The sequence below is a fragment of the Delphinapterus leucas genome, chromosome 5, assembly GCF_059928025.1.
Source record: "Delphinapterus leucas isolate spDelLeu-1000000601 "Yukka" chromosome 5, BTC_Dleu_Yukka2, whole genome shotgun sequence".
In the NCBI taxonomy this organism is placed as follows: Eukaryota; Metazoa; Chordata; class Mammalia; order Artiodactyla; family Monodontidae; genus Delphinapterus; species Delphinapterus leucas.
The window spans coordinates 65,254,988-65,275,561 of NC_143133.1; the positions used below are offsets into that span (position 1 = coordinate 65,254,988).

General features: G+C 40.8%; 1 protein-coding gene across 10 annotated transcripts in view; it reads right to left on the bottom strand.

Annotated features, from left to right (window-relative positions):
* The window catches only part of APBB2 (amyloid beta precursor protein binding family B member 2), a 379,608-nt gene that overhangs the window by 234,056 nt on the left and 124,978 nt on the right, over positions 1-20,574 (bottom strand). For 9 of the 10 annotated variants that reach the window (XM_089911829.1, XM_089911832.1, XM_089911826.1 and 6 more), the window contains one exon: positions 5,034-5,150. The exons of the other annotated variant lie outside the window; for it this stretch is intronic. The gene's annotated coding sequence lies outside the window, so the exon portion shown is untranslated. The remainder of the gene's footprint in view (positions 1-5,033; positions 5,151-20,574) is intronic. 10 annotated transcript variants of the gene reach the window in all.

Genomic DNA, 20,574 nt, shown 5'->3' on the forward strand with positions numbered 1-20,574 from the left:
AGAAAAGGGAACCCTCCTACCCTGTTGGTGGGAATGTAAATCAGCACAGCCATTATGGAGAACAGTATAAAAGGTTCCTTAAAAAATTACAAATAGAGTTACCATACGATCCAGCAATCCTACTCCTGGGCATAGACCCAGAGAAAATCACAATTCTGAAAGATTCATGCATCCCATTGTTCACTTCAGCACTGTTTACAATAGCCAAGACATGGAAGCAACCTAAATGTCCATCTACAGAGGAATGGATAAAGAAGATGTGGTACATACATACAATGGAATACTGCTCAGCCATAAAAAAGAATGAAATGCCATTTGCAGCAACATGGATGGACCTAGAGATTATCACACTAAGTGAAGTAAGTCAGACAAATATCATATATCACTTATATGTGGAATCTAAAAAAAATGGTACAAATGAACTTATTTACAAAACAGAAACAGACTCAGACCTAGAAAACAAACTTATGGTTACCGAAAGGGAAAGGTGGAGGGGCGGGATAAATTAGAAGTTTGGGATTAACATATACACACTACTATGTATAAAATAGATAATCAACAAGGGCCTACTGTACAGCACACGGAACTCTATGGGAAAAGATTCTGGAAAAGAATGGATATATGTATATGTATAACTGATTCACTTTGCTGTACACCTGAACCTAACACAACATTATAGATCAACTATACTTCAATATAAAATAAAAATTTTTAAATTTCTGTATTAAACATATATTACTTGCATGATTTTTAAAGCATTGTTACTATTTCTGTATTATTATTACTCTTTCTGTATGAAGTGCTCTCCTAGGGTCTTCACATTACCTGTAATTACTGGGTTCAAATAATGGATAAAAGAGGAGATATGAGACAGATGTCAGCATCGTTTGATGCAGAATCTTTTAGGCCTCTAAGGCCATGTTACTAAAAGCCATGGTGTGGTGAACAGGAGAGTAGACAACATCTAAATAAGTGATCACCCAAGTGATGACCAGGTCACTAGAAAGCCTGGTGGGAGGAAAGAACACAGACAGAAGGCAGATAAACCTAGGCTCAAACTGCAACTCCGCGGTGACAAGTTACTTTGTTGTTTCAAGCCTCAGTATTCTCATCTGTGAAATGGGGATGATATGATGACCCTTTCAAAGTATATCCCATTTGAAGTGGAGAATTTCTAGTAAATTCAGTACACAGTGAGTGGCATGGAGTAGGACTACAAACAAAACCAATGTCTTTCATCACTGAGAACAGGGGAAGTCAAGGAGGGAAGGCCAAAAGAAATAATCATATTTGCCTGCTACTGTTTAAACTTTTTAAACGGCAATTTCTTAAGAAAGGGAGGAAATGCCCACCCTGTGAGTGAGAGGGAAGGAAAGGCAGGAGAGCCAGGGGTGGGCAAGCAGCACAGGGCCCAGCACATGCACAGCCCTGGAGGCCTTAATTACACCCTCTTGGCCTTGGCCTTGGCCTTGGTCTGCACAGGTTCCACCAAGTTCTCTGGAAAATGCTTTATAGGGGCTTCCTGAGGACAGTTATTACCCAGTGTCACCCCTAAGCCCAAAGTGATTCCACAAATATTTGAGCTTCTACCACTGATGGAGCACTGTCCTCATACAGAGAGGAGAGGAGGGAGATGAAACAGAGGTCAGTTTCAAAGGTCTGACGAAGTATACACACACGCCAAGATAGAATGAGTAATTTGGGACATAAGCTTCACAAGGGAGATGTAAGAGCTACAGGAACGCGTGCCTCCTGCTGGGAAACGAGGGAAGCTTCCTGGGAAAGAGGGCAACTCTGCTGCGCCCGAAAGTCAGAATGGGGTTTTAGCAGGTTCTCCACAGAGGGATCCTCATTCCAGAGAGGGCACAGCACTAACAATGAGTGACCCAAAGGCAAAGGGTGTGTCTCGGCAGGAGCAGCCCACTCGGGCCAACACAGGACAGTATTATAAGGAACAGTGAAAGAAAACGTGGAGGACTCCAATGTCAGGGTGACCTTCTGGACTAGCGGGGATGCGCTGAGCACAGGGAAGTGATGTGATTAGAGCCGTGCTTCTGTGAGATTAATGTGGCCACTATGCAGGAGTCAAATTGCAGGGAGAGAGACTTCCGGCCAGAGGTCCAGACTCTGATGGTCAGGGTTAGAGCGGACACTGCAGTCACACAAGGAAACTACAAGATGCAAACAAAAATAAATAAGGATGCAATCTGACTAGTAATTTCCAGGATAATTCAACTCTAGTCTTAACACAAGCACAAATATCTATATGAAAAGTGAGGAAAGGTCAGCTCTAGCTACTGACTTCTTACTTTGGTACTCAATGGATGCCACTCCACATTCCACCAAAGAAGAGCATCCTGTCCTGAAAAAGGCCTCGAAAGGCACAACAGTGGTCCCAAAACACGAAAAAGGAAAATCCGGAACTCCCGTTTGCCATGCAAGCCTCGGAATCAATTCAGAGCAGTATGTACTTCCAACCCTTGATGGAGGGTTGTGACCACACTTAATGACAAAATTATAAACTCCAGAGAATTTCTTTCCCCTGAAATAGTTTCCCATCTCCAGGGAACTATTCATGTCTAAAGTTCCCGATCAGACCTAGGCCTGGTCCGGAGGCCCCAAGTCATCTTAGATTTCTTGCCTTAGGTGACAGGAGACAGAGCAGCTGAGGTGAACGTTTCCTACCACCAAGGGTAGCCACTAAAGAATGTCAGCTGGAGATTTCAACAAGCAAATCTTACTTAACAATCAGGAAAGGGGAAGTACAAAGGGGAGGGGGAAAGTATGGAAAACAAACTGCATAAAATAAATGATGGTTTTAATGCTTTGGACTAGGGGATCAATAACACTGGAAAGAGAGGTGGAAAGCACAGAAGGGTGGGAACCACGTTCTACATCCAGGGAAGGATGTTTCAAGGAACGCATTACGCAGACACGCAGCAGGCCAAGGGACCATCATGCATGCCCCCTGGACGAGGCAGACACGCACCCTCCTTCCCGCCAGAAAAAGGCCCAGGTGACATGTCCAGCAGAGGCCTCGGCGTATTCATAGCAGCCACCTCTATTCTGGGGGTGGCTAGCTTGTTCCTAGCACCCAGGAAGGGTGAGATAAGAAGACAATTTTCTCCTAGAGAGTATTAGTAAGAATTAAGCCAAGTGGAAAAAAAGCGCTTCCTCTCAACTACTTGACGGCCCTTTAGAAAGCTCTGGAGAGGAGAGGTACGATGGTGGTGAAAAATGAGCAGGACCACACTTGTGAATTTTCCAAGGAAATTTACTTCTTCTACTCCAAGAAACCAAACTTTAACATATTAAGCATTTTAAAGGGAGAATTTCCTCAAAATAGATTAGATTGAACCATAAGCAATCAGCATTTTTATAGGTCAAAAACAGTCGAATGTTAACAATTTCATGTGATTGAATCGTACTACATGCCTTCCAACTTTTTCTACAGCAAAGACAGGCAAATTTTTTCTTAACAGACCAGACTGTAGGTATTTTAGGCTCTGAGGGCCAAGAGGCAAAACAGATTACGTAGGTAACCATTCAAAAACATGAAAACCATTGTTAGGCCCTACAAAAACAGGCATGGGCTAGATCTGGCCCATGGGCCACCCTTTGCCAATCTCTGTCTTACAGTATGACAAGGGTAAACTTTTTCTGATAATGTTCACTATAAAAATGGCTGACTTTGGAGTAATACAGTGATGCCCTTGGAGGATACGAAAGTCTATTAGTAAAAGCCACTGCTCCCATCCCAGCCAGCTCTAACGCTGGTGGTTGGTCTGAGCCCCCAGTCTGCTGTCAGCGCTCCCTTCCGCTGCTGCTTCCACCGATCTGGCTTATTTTAGAAGCAGCTGTCTGTGGGAGGGTTTGAGGATGGTTCTAACTTTTCTACGAAGAAAAAAGAAAAAGAAATGTACAAGGAAATGGGGCTTAACGGTAACTGTGAATAACCATTAACTCCAGAAAGGATAGGGGAGCAAAGGCACTCTGAGGAATTACCCCAAACACACCCCTGATTTCAATTCAAAATTCCAGAGGTCCAAAGGGCAGCAACAAAAACAGGTGAATACCTAAACAGCTGGCCCAAGGCTGAAAGACTAAAGAGAGCAAAAAATAAGTTTGAGACAGACTATGCTTTATAGAAATAAGAGAGATCATTACATGGGCAATAATCATTCTTCTCCTAAGTTATCAGGGTAGAGCCAAATAGGAAAAGGCTGCATTTGTAGCCACTCCCAAGACTACTGTTGGGAAAACTTAACTGTTGTGAGACATAGAAAGTCATCACTGAGGGAATCAACAGCTTCCTCCTATGCAGAATGTTAAGAAATTAGAGTCGGGGGTTCCCCTGGTGGCGCAGTGGTTGAGAGTCCGCCTGCCGATGCAGGGGACACGGGTTCGTGCCCCGGTCCGGGAAGATCCCACGTGCCGCGGAGCGGCTGGGCCCGTGAGCCACGGCCGCTGAGCCTGCGCGTCCGGAGCCTGTGCTCCACAACGGGAGAGGCCACAACAGTGAGAGGCCCATGTACCACAAAAAAAAAAAAAAAAAAGAAATTAGAGTCGGGGACTCTCTCGCCAACATGTATTCAACAATGACACACCCTGAGGATCTCTTCCGGGTCCATGAACTTTTTTATTGCAAAAGAAGTTTTTAAATCACTGGGAAATGTTCCTAATTTATGGCATTGCTATTGTTTCAAATGTTATGTATTGTGATGAAAAAGGAAAACTTAAACAAACAAACAAAAAACAACCTGTATGTGAGTGGACGTGCTGAAACAGAAAAGGCAGATTGCTGATATACACTTCTGGTCTGTCTTATAGGGCCACTGAATTATAAAAATCCTAATTTAGATAACATTTCTCATCATTCAATATTAAAAACTTACCCTAGAGCGGATCCATTCTCCTGCATTTCTAAACACTGTCATGTATATCTTACAAACCTTCACCAGTTCAGTAGCCTGCAATATTCTACACTGAAAATTAAAGGAAAAAAAAAAAAGAGAGACAAATCCCATACATACATGAGCTGCCTGGATAACAGTGAGCCTCTGGGTACCGTCTGCCCATAGCGACCAGTCAGCACATTATCAGGGGCCCCGGCAGTTTCCAAGTACTCAGGAAAGACTGAGATGTTTAAGCTGTGGTACGGGGAGGGGGAGACAAAAAGAAAGTAGAAATAAAAAAACAGATTTAGAATAATGATTGCATATTTTCATTCAAATGCTACTGATGACCACAAATTTCCAGATAACCAGGTTTATGAATTATTCATAGTCACATCCGAGATGAAGTCTCCCTGTCACTGTTGGCAGGCCCAGAGCACGTTGATGATTATTAGCATGTGGCCCCTATACTAAGTGTGACAGAAGTGCACGTCGCTGCAAGTCTATCCATCAGGGCTGGCCCTCACTGGCCCTCTTTATTTATTTATTTATTTGGCCACGCCACGTGGCATGTGGGATCTTAGTTCCCTGACCAGGGATCAAACTGCACTCCCTGCATTAGAAGGGCAGAGTCTTAACCACTGGACCGCCACTCGCCCTCTTTAGAGGACCAGACAACCCCACCCACGCTGACGCTTTTTCATCTCACTCTTCCTTAACGTCAAGGAATAGCACTAGCCTGGTTCTTTGTTGTGACATCTAAACTGATATTCTGCAAAAAAAAAACAAAAAAAAAAACTCTAAAAGCTTGAAAGGAAGAACTAAATTTTCTACATTGGGTACCAAAGACATCAAATTAATTTTTTTTAACTTTTCATGGAAGCAGAACATAAATATAGAAAAGGATGCATACCACACACAGCTCAATGAATTTTCCTATACTGAACACACGAGATCAAAACCCAGAGCATTATCAGTACCCCAGAAACCCCCTTCGTGCCCCCTCCTAAAGGCACTACTATGCATAGATTACTTTTACCCTTTTTTGTAGACATCAAATTGATTTATTGTCCTTATCCAGTCTTCACTTAAAAAACATACGTTGAACGCCTCTTATATGTGAAGACATAAGGCACTGTCTCTGTCTTTAAGGAAAGCAAAGTCTAGTGGGACCAAGAAACACACACAGCTGACCCCAAAGGGCAGTGGGATGAGCACAATGACTGAGATTCATGGCAAGCAGCCCAGAAATGGAGAAGTCGGGGAAGGCTTCCAAGTACCAGGGGTGCCTGGCATGCCCTCAGGCTGGGCAGGACTTAGCCAAGCGGGGACTGGGAAACAAGACAACGGAAAATACAGGAGTAAGAAAACTGCCTGGTGTATCGTGTTGCTGGACTCTCTAGAGCGAGGCCAGGAAAGAAGCTGGAGCCCGACTGTAACCTTGTACACATATTCGAGAACTTTAGTTGCAGACAGCCACTGATGGATCAGAGCTGGGTTTCAGATGCATGACTCTCTCTCTGGATGGATTCAGAGAGGGCAGAGTAGTGGCAGGGAGACCAGTTAGGTTGGAGAGGAAGGGTGAAGATTAGGGCAGTGGAGGTAGGTGGGGAAGGGAAAAGGAGAGAAGAATTAGTACTTGGGAAACATCCAGACACTAAAAGCAGAGCAACATGGTACCTGACTACATATGGGTGGATGGCAGTGACAAATGGGGTAGAGAATACTAGTGAATTAACAAGTTTAATAAGGAAGACAACGGGTTTAGTTTGGTGCATTAGAAACTGAGATGTAGAAGATTCGAGTGAGGACAACCAGATATTCTTGAGAGTGAGGCTTGGGGAAGAAACCTGAGCAAAACGTAAAGGCACAGAAGTGGTCACTACATAGAAAGTAGCAGAAATTAGATTAGTGGGTGGTATCACTGAAGGAACATGGGTAGAGGGAGAAGACTGGAGGATTAGGGCCAAAAGCAGAACCGTAGAGACAATGACAGAACTGGCAGAGGAAAAAGATCTTCTGACAAGGACCAAGGAAGAAAGGCAGGGAGGTACCATGGAATACAATGAGATGAATAAAGATAAGAAATGAAAACTATACCTTTGCCTTTGACACTTAAGCAGTCACTGGCCACCTTGACTGAAGGTGGTTTCACTGAAGTGGTAGAGGCAGTGATAACAGAGCAAGTGAAAGAAGAGAAAGGAGAACGAACAGTTGTTGAAAGGCACTGGTGCTAATTAATGGAAGTCCGTATTGACAGCAGTAGAGACAGAAAGGCTGAGAGTTCAAGAGGGAGGAGGTAAGGATGGAATAAAATCCCAAAGGAGGTGGGGGAAAGGGGTCAGGAGTACAAACGAAGGGCCTGACCTTGAAGAGGAAGGGGGAATTCACAACCCTCTTATATTAGAATTACATAGAGGAGTGAAAACAAATACGGTTATAGTAAGTTTGTAGGTAACAGCACTAGGATATTAGAGGTAATAGACTAAAAGACATCAGTATTGTAGATACATAGCTGCCATGGTTCTTTGCTAGGAATAAGGTGACACATAAATGGTTTGATGACACAGATCTTGAAAATCTTGGTTTCTGGCATGCTACCCTGTTATAAGTAGTCTGACCCTGTTTTAAGGTAGATAAACATATACGCCAGTACATAGCAAGGTGGGAAGGGGCATTTGCGAGATAGGCACACCCACAGTAGAACTTATTAGTAGTACCAAAAAATAGCATACAAGCAAAAGATTCAGAAGAACACTCTTCTTATAATGATCTTTGTTCCCCGGTGCCAACCTTTCCAAAGGTTTACATACAGTTTCATTTAAATGAAACCACTACCCACTATCGTACAAGGCCTCTTAAGATGCTTCAATTCAAAGATTCTTTCTAGCATTACTAACCTAATGAGAATGAAGAGTCAGACATCTTAAAGAAAAGGCAAAAAGAAGAGGAGGGTGGAGCTGGCAGCGGCACCTGCCTGCGATTTCCTAGCGAAACGTCCCTTAAGACAGCAGCGCAGTCATCATCCTCCATCTCCTGCCCAACTCTTTCGCCTCAGGTTTTGGTGAATCCGGAAGTGGGTGGAGTGACCTAGCTCTTGGAAAGCACTCCAACGATGCCAAAAGTAGCAAGGCTCATTAGAAAATCTAACGCAATGGAAAACACCTTGAAAAGCAGATTTTCTGTTCTCTAGGCAGCCTTTGTGATCTCACAAACTCTGAGGCTGCTCCAGGGTTGTTTATCTATTCTGGTCACATGAACATGTCTCCAGGCCATCTTTGGAAGATGACAGAATTTTAGAATTCTAGATAAACACATCATTATCATCCTTGAAGTCAGCCAGGATTGAGATGGTTCCAGAGCCATCAGATGACTACTGACTGAGCCATTCGTCTTTGTGTCCCTGGGGCACAGGAGACAGAGCAAGCAGTCCATAAATATGGAATCAATCGATAAACCAATACATAAGCGAAGAGTTCTCACAACGAGGAGGTAAAGAGGCCAATTAAAGGGTGAGAACAGAATTAGTCTTTCTATTCCTTCCTTTCCCACCCTAACTGACTCAGAGCCAAGCCGCAAATCGCATTCAACTGCATTTACTTTCCTCTTCACAGAAGAACGTCTCTGTGAACTCATAAATAAATATTGTGTGTTAAGAGAAATCAGAAATCATGAAATTATGAAAAACAGGATGCCTCTTAAGTGGGAAAATAAGTAGGTGCGAACATTTTGAGTGTACAAAGAAACAGAAATGGCCCACTTTACATCTATCTGCCTTCTTTGTTATCCTTTGGTGTGAAGGGCAGACCCATTATTACTTTAACAGCAGGGTGCCTCTCCTCCCAGCCGCGCATTCACAGAGCAACCCACTCAGCTTCAACCCACTGGGCAACAGATCCTAATGAGATAATCAAGTCTCGCTTCCTTAAAAATTCTGATCCTAAGACATATTTATATTATGCAGCATCTCATTTCTTTTGTATCGCATAAGCTCTAAGGTATCACTGATCACACCGAACACATTTTACACATGACAAGAAGCGCACTGTAGCATTGTTTGGAAACAACTTTAAGGATAAAGTTCCCAAAAGTGAGGAATAGTGGGGTTGTTGTTTTGTTTATTAGTATGTACTATGTGACATTTTTCTGAACTGTTAAAAAATAACTCGGTCCTGAAACATCCAATCTGTTTCTGCCCATCTGAACGGCAATATATGGAGAAGGAAACAGATCTTTGAGACTGCCATCCTTTTTTCCTATTCTTGATTAAGAATCTAGGAGACCAAGATGAACAATACACCATTCACTTGAATGCAAGCCACCAAGGGGAGGAAAGGAATATTTATGCCAGCACACAAAGTGTTTAGTGTGCAACTTTTTAATTACTACATTTATGGTATTACCATAACATATTCACTAACACAAATGCTCTACAGGGACATTAATCCTCAACAAATACATCAATGCTTCCCTCCTCTCCTCCAAATTCTTATTATGCTGACATGGGGCAAAAATGCCAAGAATTCTCTCCGAAATAAACATTTCATGTCAACAATCACTTGTTCTACTATCTCCCTTTCTGTTTTATAACATAACAACTCTACTCAAGTATTTGCTATTAACCTAAAAGACAAATTTGTAAGCACAATATTTTTTAAAGGGCTTTGTTTATTGTAACATCTTTTTTGATATGAAAGCTGGTTCAACCTACTAAAAAAGTTGATATGTTCTAAATAACATATTCTGTAACTCATCAAATTATAAGTCTCTGTATCACTTTGCACTTATAGTACTACATAATTTCTGCTTTTTAGAAACCTCAAGGGGTAAGGCATTGAGGAGGATGAAGAGTTTCATAATGGCTGAAGGATGACCCATCTAAGTAATAAAATGGGTTTAATTTCAACCATACTGGATTTTTTTTTTTTTTTTTTCCTAAAAGGTAATGTCTTCTCAGAGAATCCAGAATGTGATCAGGATTTGGTGACACAGGATCATCAATATGACTATCAATTATCATGCTCTGTTAGAACATGAGAACACCATCTCTGAGGAAAAGAAGCTGGCCCAGTGGATACCAGGCAGATGTTGAGTTTCTACCACCATGATGAGAGCTAGATGGGGAGCTCCCACCAAAGCAACAGGACACGCTGAGAATCAAAGGGAAGAGATTGATGAAATTCAAACACCAAGGAAAAGGACAGCCAAAGGTGAAATCTAAGTCACAGATCCAGGTCTAGAGCCAAGTGGAGTCAGGATGTGAGTGGAAGATGAATGGATGGGATAGGGGGACAGGGCATAGGACTGGCTTTAAGTGTGTGCTGCTGGTAACGGGACTGACCTTGCCTAGAGTGGCCAGTGGCAACACAACCTTTCCAGGCACAGAGGGATGTCTGTTCCTCTACTCAAAGGTTGCTGACTGCTATATTTTGGGAGATATTTTTGCCTACCTTTCATAGTTTGGTTATGTCCTCTCCCTTGCTGTCAAGGGTTGAGTCTCATTGCTTTTAGAGTATCAACCTTTCCCTTCTTCAAGTCAGCTATGATTTTGGAAACCAAATAAAACTAAAAAGCATAAGAGAATTAAAACTTAAAATACCAAGCTCCAGATAAGTTCTGAAGGACACAGTACACAGACTCTGAACCCGTACCGGGGCAGTTGAGATGTCTTTTTTGTTTATTCCTTGGTTCTTACAGAATTCAAATCGTATTCCTTAAGTAGGACTCGCACGAAGTCATTTAGTACAGACACAGCCAAACCTAAAAAATGCCCTGGGGTGTTATTTTTTATTTATTTATTTATTTTTATTTTTTTGCAGCATGTGGGCCTCTCACTGCTGTGGCCTCTCCCGTTGCAGAGCACAGGCTCCGGACGCGCAGGCTCAGCGGCCATGGCTCACGGGCCCAGCTGCTCCGCAGCATGTGGGATCTTCCCGGACCGGGACATGAACCCGTGTCCCATGCATCGGCGGGCGGACTCTCAACCACTGCACCACCAGGGAAGCCCCTGGGGTGTTATTTTTAAGTGACTGCAGTTATATTTCAAGGACTTCTTTTAGAGAAACCCAATAAGTTGAATATCCAGGAACACAACCGAACCAATTGCTCTGATGTGAAGTACCTGGGGAAACGTGGGAATAAACTCAAAAGCTGGAGAAGGGAGGGCTTTGTCACTGGATAAGTAAGCGGCTGTGGGCAAGTCAACTAGCCTTCTACTCCCATCTGCAATATGGGTTAATGATACCTACCTTGCAAAGGTATGAAGAACAAATGAAAGGCTCAGACGATACCAAAAAAATGTAAATTAGACCTTAATTAAGTGGAAACACACTACATAACTCCCTATGACACACAGATCTTTATTTAGAGCTGAGAAAGTCATCTGCCTAGTGGTTCCTATCCAGCTCTCACCACCTCATATGATAAGATCCTCTTCCCAAATTACTTTTGACAACTTTCCTTTTGGTTAATAAATAAAGTGCTTTCAACTTAACTGTTTAAATAGCAAGTATAAGTATTACTGTATTTTCAGGTAAAAAAACTAGAATGTAAAGCTTCCCCCCATTATGATATTCCCACTTTGTTTCTTCCTCAACTTTTTCTTATTCAAATTTCTTTTCCCTTTTTCCCATTTTTCTTTTTTGAATCCTTGCTTTCTCACTGTAAGTTATGCCCCTGCAATAATAGTAACTACAAGCTTTATGTTATTTAGCAGTTTACAAGGCACTTTCATATACAATACCTTATTTCCCTTAAAGTACTTTTACTTTCTTCCCTTTATTTTTACCTTGCTCCACTTTCCAAAACACAAATAGGACTTCCTAAAATCAGCAAAGAAGCAATTTTTCTCCTTCCGACTGCCAACACATTACACAATACTTGGCAGAGTTGTCTAAAGCAAGTTAGACTATATAGAGTATACCTAAATCCTGACGCATCCAATTCTTCTTGCAGATTATTTTTTTCTCCCCTGGTGATGATCTTTTGAAGTTAAAATACAGTGAACATTATGTAAATGTACCACCATGTTAAAATGAGACAGGAAAATCTCTTTAAGAATCATCAAAAATAGTAAATGAAAAATAAAAGGGAAAGATGAGGTAAAAAGATTTACAAAGAGAAAAAGAAAAAGCACAAAGTTGATGTTGTTTTGGCTTCCAGGAAAATCTCCAGAATCTACCTCACCAGACCTATTTTTCTCCAAGCTCTGCATTAAATAATCTGATTATTAAATCTGTGAAAAACCACAAGGGATGAGCCCATCTCATTAAAAAAAGATGATCTTTTGAGTTATGATCATGAGAAGGAGCATCTATTTCTGGCTTTAAGGACAGAAGTACTTCCTGTTTCTTGCTCAGAGGCAGCGACACTTCTAGTAAGCTTTAGCACAGCACAGATGCCTGGCATCCTTTACCTATCATGATGAAAACAGGGACCTTCAAATAGAAATGTTTCCTCTCAGAAGCTCTGCATACTCTCAACCCTGACCAACAAAGAACATGAGGTGTCTGAAACAGGAAAATATTAATTCTACCATATGAAGGTAAACATTATTTAAAAAAAAAAAAAGGATTCTGTAAACTCTAGGATGGGAATCAGATCAGGTTCCCCTATATTCATTCAAACCCTACAGGACACAAAAAGCTTTTAAAGTTTGAATTGGCTCTCCCTTTGCTTTACAATGGTTGAATAAGGCCCATAGTAATTTTACAGTAATTCTTGACATACCTTAATACATTAAACATTATTTAAAAAATCAGTTGTTAAAACTGGAGAACTAATAAAATTTAAGGAAAAAGTTGAAAGAGAGGTCATATTTGGTCCTGATTCTGCTGTGGTGTTTACATGTTCAATAATGTAAGCCTTTGGCACATTATGAAATCTTCTTCATTTTACAAGAGATATTCTGAGATTTTATCCTAGGAATGAGAAAGATATCATGGTCTGACATTCTTCTATAGAATCTACAGAGATGCTTCATGGAAACTCAGTATCCTACAGAATACAGCTGGGACTACCACATAAAACGGTACTTAGAAAAGAATGTTTTTCCAGCTTGGACACAACTCAAGTCAAACTAGTAGGGAATCTAAGAAAGACTGACCCAACTGGGATTATGGCCGTGGAAAACCTGAAGGGATGGAAGTCATTTCTTTGAAATGTTGTAAATTGTGTGTGTTATTCTTGTGACTGGGTTTGAGGTCAGACTTGGAATTTATACCTAAGAAATAACTGACCCTTTTTCCTATTATGTACTCAAATCAAGAAAGGATGACACCTAGCTCAATTTTGACAGTGAGAGTAACAATCTCTGAATGAAACTGAAAAGTATAGTAGATGGAATCCATCCTAGAGTAACCAAATTAACTCTTCTTTTAATGGACCAGACAACCATGTATCCAAATGGAAAGACCAAATCTCAAAAGTTCACGATTAAGGATTTTCAGCATCAAGTGGTGGATTATAATCATGTGCTTAACTGCATTCCCTCCACTAAGTGACACCAAATAAGAGGAAGAGATAAACTCACAAGAAGAAAGAGAATGGAAAAAGAGAAAAATAATGAAAAAACTTTTTGGAAAATGGAAAGCAGATGGGAAAATGACGAGTGAATTTTCAAAGCAGGGACAGACAAAACTGAAATGCCTACTAGCAGAACTGACAGGAAGAAGCCAGACAATATGGGGCACAGACCCTTCAGAAAGTACAAAGTCCAGTTCCATCCAAAGTGGGGGACGAATGGAGAAGGAAGCGCAGAGATGGCATTGAAAACCGGAGAACTGCTTGCAAGACATTTTAAGGAGTAAACCTCCAGATCTGTCCTTAGCCATGAAGCTTGTCAACTCTCTCCTTCCGCCTGAGAAGGTCTGGACTCAGGGACACTAGGAAGAGTGACTGCGTGGAGGTACCACTCTGAAACAGAGGACTCAGTCAAAGTGTACACTGAGTGGAGAGACCCACAGCCCCTCCCTTGCTGGGTTTCTAACCAGCCCAAGAGAAGAGATCTACAGTTACCAAAACTAGGGAGAAAGGGGGCTTCTGAAAACAGAAAATCATCCTATGGCAAGTAAGGTCACCAGGTGACATGAGAGAGCCCTGTCAGCTTGTTTATGCACAAAGAGCCTCCACATAAATAAAAATGGACAGCCAATGATCACCAGACATGTGATGAAGAGCCTAACGTGACAGACAGGAACTTTAGGAGAAAGGACAGTCAGTCAACGCTGGGAGCGGGGAGAAAACTTCATACACATTATTAAAAAGACACTTGCATCCATAAAGCAAAACAAGAATAGGATGCTATAAAATAGAAATATTATTAGAACAAGAGCTACTAGAAATTAATATTATGATCACAGAAATTAAAAATCCATAGAAGGGTTAGAAGATAATAGAGATTTAAATGTTCCCCAAGAGTAGAACAAAAAAATAGCAGGATAGAGACCAGGGACTTTTTTTTTTTTTTAACAATAAGTAAGTTGGAGGAAAAATACAAAAGTTCCAGCATCTGACAAATAAGAGTTTCAGAAAAGAGAAAACAGTGGGAAGAAAATTATCCTCCACCACGTGCCGCAAAAATCATCACAATGGATGGAAAAAGTTACACACCAAGGCACATTATGCTGAAACCTCAGAACATTAGGGGATTAAAAATAAAAGACTCTAAAAGCTCCCCCGCTACACCCCTCCCAAAAGAAGTCACATATAAAGTAACCAGAATCAGAAACGCATCCAACAATAGCAAAATTGGAAGCGGAAGAAAATGAAGCAGGGACTCCAAAACTCTCAGGGAAACTAATTTCCCACTTTAAATTCTGTACCAATCATATGTGAGGAGAGACTAAGTGATATTTGCACACATGTCAGATCTCCAGAAAATTACATCATACACACTCTTCTTTCTCAAGAAGCAACCGGGCAATGTGCCTCCCCCAAAAGAAAGAGGAAACCAGGAGAGATGCTATTCAGTAAACAGGTCAATCAAGAACTCCTAACATGGTAGTAAAAGAAAATTCCGGGTCAACAGCTGTGCATAAGGCCTCAAGAGCAAACAGTCCAGAAGGGAACAGGCAAGCAGAAGGCTCCCGGAAAAAACGTCACACACACCACAGACACACACAAAAGAACTGAGAGCCAAGCCGTTGTGTTTGACCTTATTTGAGAATTTGGGGCGGAATAAGTAGCACATAAATAGAATAGGAAGCCAAAAAAAAAAAGATTTTTTTAATATGCTGAACAAGAAAGAAAATAAAATCACAGTACACTGCATAACTCAGCTGTGAAAAATATTTATGGTGAAAATAAATCGAGATATAAACTATCTCAGAGAGTGAGAGGCAGGTATTTAAGGGAGGGAGTGTAAAAGAGAGCTAACCCCTTATATTCCTTAATAGAAATTCAATGTTTAATGTCTAGAAAAGAAAAAAAAAAATTTCAAGAAACATCATTATAAAGATAATTAGCTACATGGAAGTAAATATCAGAAGAAGAGCTCACTGAATTGAAAGTAGTTGCCTCTGAGAAATGGGAAATGACGATGCAAATAAGCAGGCAGCAACTTGTAAGCTACATATATGTATTACTGCAAATAAAAAAACATTTTTAAGAGGGTAGAAATTTATGAATAAAATATATAAACCATCTATAAATCATCTAAGACAAACTGATAATGTGAAGTTTCATTTTATACTATAAATTTAAAAAAAACAGATAAACCTTAATCTGCTCCTCCTAGTTAATCAAATTGTTAAAATTCCATTTAATGCATTTTATCTTAAAGTAGTAAGGAGCACACCGTGACAGGTCAATTATACCTAAATTGTCAAGTGACACCTCTAGCCTTAGTTAACACGTGATGAAAGGGTCCCTGGATACCAGTGCACAAGAGGGAATCCGCCATCTCTGTTATCATAGAGTGGTCAACTACAGCTTCAAACAGATAAACACGCTGGCCACTCCCCATCTACCAGAGCCCAGATGGTGGTTTCTTATAGTGAAGATTTGTCCTTACAGAGGGAAGAAGGATGGAGACTATTCAGCATCTGAACCCCCTTCCTATATTTGGGAAATTTCTCATCATATGAGTATTGATGAGAGACACACCTTTCAACATAGAGACAAAAATGGCTGGACATTCACCTTGCCAGACTCCCTTGAAGCTAAGGCATGGGACCTAGTCTTGGCCCGACCTGCATCTAAAGCTGGAGACAGGGGCAGGAGGAACTTATTGTGGGTGAGGGCAATGGCAACAACATCTAGTGCCCAGAGGCAGCAAAGGCTGAGGTGACAGAGTTGGTAGCAAGTGTCTGGTCCCAATGGTGTGGTCAGTGTGAAACAGCATGATCCTGTGTTCAGTGACAGGGTCCACCCTGCATAGAACTAATCATAGCATATGACCTTGGCTATGAATCTGGCTGTGTAGTCTCTAATTGCTCCTGACCTTTTCCTAACTTTTAGCAGTTCTAGAAACCACCCAACAGCATCTTCTCCATAAATTACTTCTCTGCGTAAAGCATTCAGCCAGTCTCCGTTGCTTCTGTCTCAGAACCCTGCCTCATACATTGCCCCAGGATACACAGGGGGAGATAGGTGGCCACCTCCTGAAGTTAAGAATGAAACATTTATGTTCCTTATGATACCAAAGCAGAATCAAGGACATTTTCCCACAGGGAAACATGGGGGAAGGTTAGGTTTTAAAGTACAAATAAAACTATACTGCTGGAACGTTATGGGTTAAAAGTTTTAGCGGGCTCATCTATTCTTTGAATTCTTTTCTCCCATTAGAAAACACATTCCAAGTTCAAAACCACTAACTGACTTGACAACAAGCCACGAGAATGTAATCAGTTTGTGAATTGGGAGTTGTCACTACTCACATTTGGCAAAAGACTTGTGCTCACGATTCTCACTGCTGTGAGTGGGCAGAAGAGCAGTGGGTGAGGAAGAACAATTTTCTTTGTCTTTCTACTTAACACAGAGCTTTCTGAGAGCTGAAGCTATTTGAAAACCAGTGGTCAAGAACTGCACATGAATATGAAAATGCAAACCAAGGCATCCAAAGATTTATATTCAGCTGTAGAAACATCAATATTGCTGAAAAGCTACATCCATCAGCTCAGCTTACTGCAGCATATTTAGTTCCAAGACTGAGAAAGCTGAACCCTAGGCAATTTATCTGCATGTGTGTTGGGCTAACCACACAAATTTTGCAGACGAAGCTGGAAGTTAAGATAGATAGATTAGAACAAACTGTTGATGTGACCAAAAGGGCTTCATAAAAGAGTAAAGTGCAATCAGGACATTAATAGAAATGTGGATGGAAAGAAAGAAAGCCTCTCTCTGTGGTGCCCATTGTTTCTGGAAACTGAGGAAGTCTTTCATGACAAAGTACAGCTACAGTTTTTGTTAGTCATACTGAACAAGATTATACGCACTCTGTAAAGACGGCTAACAAAGTAAATGCAAAGCCTGATGTACGCACATAATTTCCCCTCCTGTGGTGTTATTTCATAAAGACTTGCCAAGAGATCAATCCCTCAGTCACAGAAGTCAGGCTATATAAATCATCTTGGAAAAAAAATTAATTGTATTTCAGTTGGTGATGTAAATGCTACTTCAAATTCTATCAACTGCCAAAGCATCTTTACCATATATTCTTCTCCTGTGCCGTCAGTTCCCATGAAATATCTAATGGCCACTAAAACAAGAGCTTTATTCCACAGTTGTCCAGGTGAATTATATTTTGCTCACACAGTGTTTTGAAAAGCTGAGATAAATTCATCTCAGTTAATCCCAGATCACCACCCCGCCCCCAGCTCCCTGTTTCATTTGGAGATTACAATGGACAGTGATTCCACACAGCAACATGCGTGTGTGTCAAAGTAAATATGCAATCTAATCACCACAGCTCTGTACAGAACAAAGCACAGGTTTGATTTTAGCTCTGTACAGAACAAAGCACAGGTTTTGATTTTGCTACTTAGGTTTCAGAAATGAAAAGGTGGGGGGATCCCAAGAAATCAGTCTCAAAAGCTTTTTCCAAGACTACTTTTGTGAGAAATTTTAAAATAAGGCTCAGTTTCTGATACACAAGTATAAAGGAGGCAAATTCACAGCTAGTTACTGAATTTCAAAATGGTGAAACCCTAAAAGCTATTTCCAAAACAGACACACTATATCCAAAGCCTGAATTAATATTTAGGTATATAGAAATATTTCTTTGTTTTTCTCCCCTCTCCAATGGCTTAAGAGATCATTCAGAAATTCACACTGAGGGGTTTTGTTTCATTCTGCATAGGTTCTGCTTCCAACCATCATAAGTAGCAGATTTTTTTTAAACTTTTACTATAAGAATCTCTATATGAGTATATAATCTCTCAAACACCTTCTTAATCTAAATTTTTTAAACAAATGACAAGATGTAACTAAAATGGCATTGGTTTCACCAATATCACACAATGTAAACTGACAGTCAATGAAGTTCTAAGGAAACTATAAAATGGTGAAATATTATCGCTCACTTGAAAGAGTAGTAACTGAAAGCAAGTCAAATGAACACCAATCCTTCAACATTTACTACAAGCACAGCAGTTTGTAGTAGGTGTGGAACAGGAATGCGGCATGTGACACACCTACTGGCAACAGGGAACTTAGCATATTGCAGAAACATGACACATGGAACACTGATGAACACTGGATCACAAGCCCCCCAGAAAGATTTAAATGTGAAGGACAAGAGGTTGGATAGGTCATCTGAGACCAATTTCTGTCATATTATTAAGCCTATTATACACACTTAAAAGATTTTATGTGACATGAATACGTCCACACCTCTTATATCATAAAGGATACCAATCAACAATACTGTCAGAGTCAACTTCATGCAACTAAGAAACTTTACCATATCTTTCCAACATCACTCATATTGCTGTATTTATTTTTGACCAGTCGGAGTCTCCCACTGGACTATGAGATATCACAGGTCAGAGGTGTACCCTATTGAACTTTTAATACTTAGCTCTTGGCACTACTGAACACAGAATAATCCAATATACTGATGATGAATGAATGAACGGCACTAAAATAGTAGCTATTTACTTGGTGATTTATCTGAATACAAAGATTGATTCTTGACAATAAAACAAAGTTCAGGAGGCTTCTACAAAGTTATATTTTACTAAGAAAATGGTCAAAATTAAGAATCAAAAAATACGCAAAAGAGGTGTTCACTGAAGCATTATTCATCGTAGGAAAAATGGCAATATTCTGAATTTTCAACAAGTGGGCAATGTGCTGTTTTACTACGGTCAAAGACTGGATAGATTATAGAACCATTAAAAATGACAAACATGGGGCTTCCCTGGTGGTGCAGTGGTTGGGAGTCCGCCTGCCGATGCAGGGGATGCAGGTTCGTGCCCCGGTCCGGGAGGATCCCACGTGCCACAGAGCGGCTGGGCCCATGGGCCATAGCCACTGGGCCTGCACGTCCAGAGCCTGTGCTCCGCGGCAGGAGAGGCCACAGCAGTGAAAGGCCCGCATACCGCAAAAAAAAAAAAAAAAAGACAAACATCAAGGCCTGCAACAGAGGAAATTAAGATGTAACAATAATAAAAAAGAAGGGGTCAAAATAAGATGTATACTACAACTACAACCAAATAAAAATACATACATATGTTAAAAAGACTGGAATGAAATACACACAAAAATACGTGTTTAAGTAAATAGACTTGGAGCTTATAGGTGATTTTTCCACTCTAAACTTTTTGTAATACTTGATATTTATATCGTCATTTATAGCTCCTATGGTAAAACTGTTATATTGCCATTACAGATTCTTGCAAAAGTAGCATTTTAACATTACGTGTCTAACAGTAATTGTTACAATGATTATTAATAGAAACTTATTTCATCAAATCTAATTGCTACTGGAAGCTACACCACTATTTTATGTGCTAAGAATAAAAACAAAAGTGCTGCCAAGAATAGTTATAAGATGTCAGCAATGGCAACATACATCAAATTTCATGAATGTTAAAATGTGAAAGATGTATGTCTTAGAATCAATGAGACAGAAAAAAGAATAAACGGAATAAAGCAACTGTACAAGAAACTATTTTATTGGTGAAATAAAAGTGATTTCTAGATAACAAGAAACTAACAAATCTATGGGGAAAGTGATAGAAATCTCTTATCAAAATAAATTATTTGACTCACAAATAAGTCTATATAAAGACTGGGATAATGAGAGAAACAAGGACATCACACAACAGAAGTCAAGTCTTCATCACACCCCTGAGATCAAATATACTTGGTCCAAATGGATTGAATAAATGGACTACCAAGAAGTAATTAAGGGTTTCCCTGGTGCCACAGTGGTTGGGAATCCACCTGCTAATGCAGGGGACACGGGTTCGAGCCCTGGTCTGGGAAGATCCCACATGTCTCAGAGGAACTAAGCCCGTACGCCACAACTACTGAGCCTGCGCTCTAGAGGCCGCGAGCCACAACTACTGCAGCCCGCGAGCCACAACAGCTGAAGCCCGCACACCTAGAGCTCGTGCTCCGCAACAAGAGAAGCCACCGCAACGAGAAGCCTGTGCACCGCAATGAAGAGTAGCCCCCTACTTGCCATAACTAGAAAAAGCCCGCGCGCAGCAACAAACACCCAATGCAGCCAAAA